The sequence below is a fragment of the Furipterus horrens genome, unplaced genomic scaffold (assembly GCF_987537825.1).
Source record: "Furipterus horrens unplaced genomic scaffold, mFurHor1.1.pri manual_scaffold_3, whole genome shotgun sequence".
NCBI lineage: Eukaryota > Metazoa > Chordata > Mammalia > Chiroptera > Furipteridae > Furipterus > Furipterus horrens.
The window spans coordinates 2,685,658-2,689,185 of NW_028327173.1; the positions used below are offsets into that span (position 1 = coordinate 2,685,658).

A 3,528-nucleotide genomic window follows, 5' to 3' on the forward strand; every position below is an offset into this window, starting at 1 on the left:
CTGGGGAGCCGGCACCACCCCTGTCTCAAGGAGTTTGCAAGTTACGGGGGTCGGGGGGAAAGCGCATTAAGCAATGTCGGAGCAGGGCAAGGGCCCTTATAAATAAGGGGGACGATCAGTATAAAAGTATAAAAGGTAGTGCCAACCCCAAGTAAAAGCGCATGCGTCCGCGAGTGTGTGCCCCACACCCGAACTCCGGAGGAAGGCCTGGGAGACGCGGCCTGCTGCAGACGTGAGGAACAGCGGAGCCCCTGAGGGGCCCCCTCTGGCCGCACTGAGGGGCACGAGCATCGGGCCAGCCTGCTCGTTTCCGCTGGGCTTCCCCGGGGCCGGCACAGCTGCAGGGACGGAGGAAGCTCCGGATCCGGGCCCCAGGGGGCAAGAACCACCGGAAGGAAGGAAGGAGCGAGGCTCTCTCTGCACCTCCAGAGGACCCTCTCGAAGCTACCTGGCCGGGGAGGCGGCGGAGGTGTTTGTCAGCAGGTCACGACCGCCCCCACCGCAGGAGCGACACCTTACCCGGCGGCCCGGCAGCCCTGGCGGCGAGGGGGTTACCGTGCACGCGCCGGGCAGGCTGCCCTCCTGTCGGGTAAGATTCACAGCTGTATACGGAACACAACAGACTGTGAAGTGTAATAAATCTGGAGTTGCCTCTCAATCTCAGCAATAATAATTAGCAAATTAAAATAGAAATGTCACTGCAAAGCCATAAAGATTCTTAAGTGCAGGATGGGGAGCTCTCTGAGGAGCAGAAATGGCCCCTGTCCGTGTAATACCAGGGCAGACGGGCGTCGGATGTGGCTCGAGACAGCCGTTGCTCCCGGGGCGCCCGGCTCGGAGCGCATCAATCCCGGGGCCCGCTGTCCTGCCACAGCAGCGCGCTAACATAACGGGCGCGATCGCGCCTGCTCTATGGGCCCTGTAATACGCGGACAGGGGGCTGAAGCCATCGTTCTAACGAGGCAGGGGACGCAGAAAGCCTGCCAGCCGCAGCGCGGCTTCTCCGTGGCCAGTACCCTGGCTGCCGAGCATCCATTTGGCAAATGAGGGGAGGGCTGGGAAATCACAAGCCCGTCGTGTGCCATCTGGCTTGCACTTGGGAGAGTTGGGACCGGCGCCAGCCCGGCACTCGGGGCACAGCCTCCCATGGAAGCCCCCACAGCGGGCCCTGACCAGCCCCCACGCCCGCTCCCGGGGTCCTGCCACTTTCCCTCGGGAGGAAACGCAACCTCGGAAACGCAGACTTCCCCGCCATCAACAAACGATGGAGGGAGCCTCCACATCCTGCAGAACGGTTCTTTGTATCGGTGAACAAGGATACCCAGCACTTCGTTTCTGATGGCATAATGAGGGCCAGATTTATGCTCCTGCCTCGGGTTATCCAGAGGAACAGAACAGGCGTGTGTAGAAAGAAATTTATTATAAGGAATTGGCTCACATGATCACGGAGGGTGACAGGTCCCGAGGGGTGCAGGGTGAGGGGGCGAGCTGGAGACCCGGGCCAGGGCCGGGGTGCAGTGAGTTAGCTCCAGTCCAAAGGCAGTCAGGCTCAAGACCCAGGCAGAGCCAATGTTTCCGATTAAAATTTTTTATTTAGAACTTCAGTCATTTCCACCAAGGGGGTGCACTGTTCCCAGGAGAACTGCAATACAGGTCGATGTGCTCAGTGGACGGAGCAAGCTCCGAGCCCCCCCTTTCTCGGCCTTTCGGCTAAGATCAAGTGCAGTAGCTATTCTTATCAGTTTGACATCTGATGGCTTCTATCCAAGGGCAATGCATTAAATGGATTTTTGGAGCAGGGAGATGGAACAGATCAAATTGTAAAAGGACCCCAAAAATGTTCAAGACATTTAGATGTCGGCAGAGAAACAAGCCCTGAGCGGTGGGGACGGAAGGAGGCAGGCCCTGCGATGCCACGGTGACTGCCTCCTGTGTGCGGAGTGCGGCACAGCCGGGCCTGCGGGGCAGCTGAGCCAGGAAGGCTGAGCCGGGGGTCTCAGGACCGAGGCCGCAGGAGTCTGCAGGACGGAGCCGGAGATGCACACACGGTGCCTGTGAGTGTTCCGCGGGACTGGTCCGCACGTGCGTGTGAAGCAACTGCTCAGGTCCAGGGAAAGACCCGCCCAAGAGTTAGAAAGGGTGGGACCCAGTGCTCACACGAGGCAGGGGTAGCCTGTTAACACCAGCGGGGCTGGACACCCTTGTCACTCACAAGGCCTGGGGAGGACGCACACAAGGGACTTGGCTCCATTGTGGGGAGTAATTATACTAAGACAGAGCACGTGTCAACAACCTCAGCTTCCACCTTAAGAAATTAGGTAAAGAAGAGGCACTTCAACCCAAAGTAAGTAGAAGAAAGGAAAAAATAAGAATCAAAGCAGGAATCCACGATACGGAGGCTGAATCATGGAAAAAATCATGGAAGCCGAAAGTGGGTCTTTGAGAAAACCAATAAAATGGATCAACCTCTAACCAGACAGAATAAAACAGAGAAAAGAAGCAGGTCACCATGTCAGGAACGAGAGAGGTGACACAGCTACAGATGCCACAGATGAGTAGGGAGCTGAGCAGCAGGCAAGATCAATATACAGAATGAATCGTACTTCTACATACTGCAACCAGCAGTTAAAACCGAAAAATAACACTGTGTACAGTAGCATCAAAAACGCAACATTGAGCCCTGGCTGGTGGGGCTCAGTGCACTGAGTGCCGGCCTTTGAACCAAAGTTTGTCGGTTCGATTCCCAGTCAGGGCACAGGCCTGGGTTGTGGGCCAGGTCCCCAGCTGGGGGCACGTGAGAGGCAACCACACATTGATATTTCTCTCCCTCCCTTCCCATCTCTCTAAAAATAAATAAACAAAAATTTTTAAATGTAATATTGAGAGATGAATCTGATAAAAGATGTGAAGTATCTATACACTGAAACTATTGCTATAAGAAATTAAGGAATGCCTACCTATGTGGAAAGACAGACCACAGTCATGATTCATAAGATCCATTATAGTTAATGTACCTTACCCCCAAATGGATCTATAGACTCAATACAAACCTATTCTAAATGAAAGCTAGCTTTTTGTTAGAAATTGATTTGTTGATTCAAAAATTCATGAAGAAATGTATATGCTTATTCTAAAACTTATATGGAAATGCATGCAAAGGACCTAGAATCGCCAAAACCATTTTGAAAAAGAATTCATTGAGTTTGAGATTTCAAGACTGACTATAAAGCTGCAGCAGTCAAGACAGTAAACTGTTGGCATCAATACCAACACACAAATCAGTGGAATACCATGGAGAGTCCGGAAACAGACCCCCCACACACAGATAACTGGGGCTGTGTGTTTTTACAAAGGTTCGAAGACAACTTAATTAGAATGGTTAATCTTTTTAATAAATGGAACTGGAACTGTTGGTTATTTATATGCAAAAAAAATGAGCTTTGATTCATACCTGCGCCATGTATAAAAATTAACTCAAAAGGAGTCAGAGTTCCAAATGTAATACCTAAAATTATGAAACTACAAAAC

General features: G+C 52.3%; 1 pseudogene; it reads left to right on the plus strand.

Moving 5' to 3' along the window:
- The first annotated feature begins 1,690 nt into the window (after positions 1-1,690).
- LOC150014095 (U2 spliceosomal RNA) lies at positions 1,691-1,859 on the plus strand (annotated as a pseudogene).
- The last annotated feature ends 1,669 nt before the right edge of the window (positions 1,860-3,528 follow it).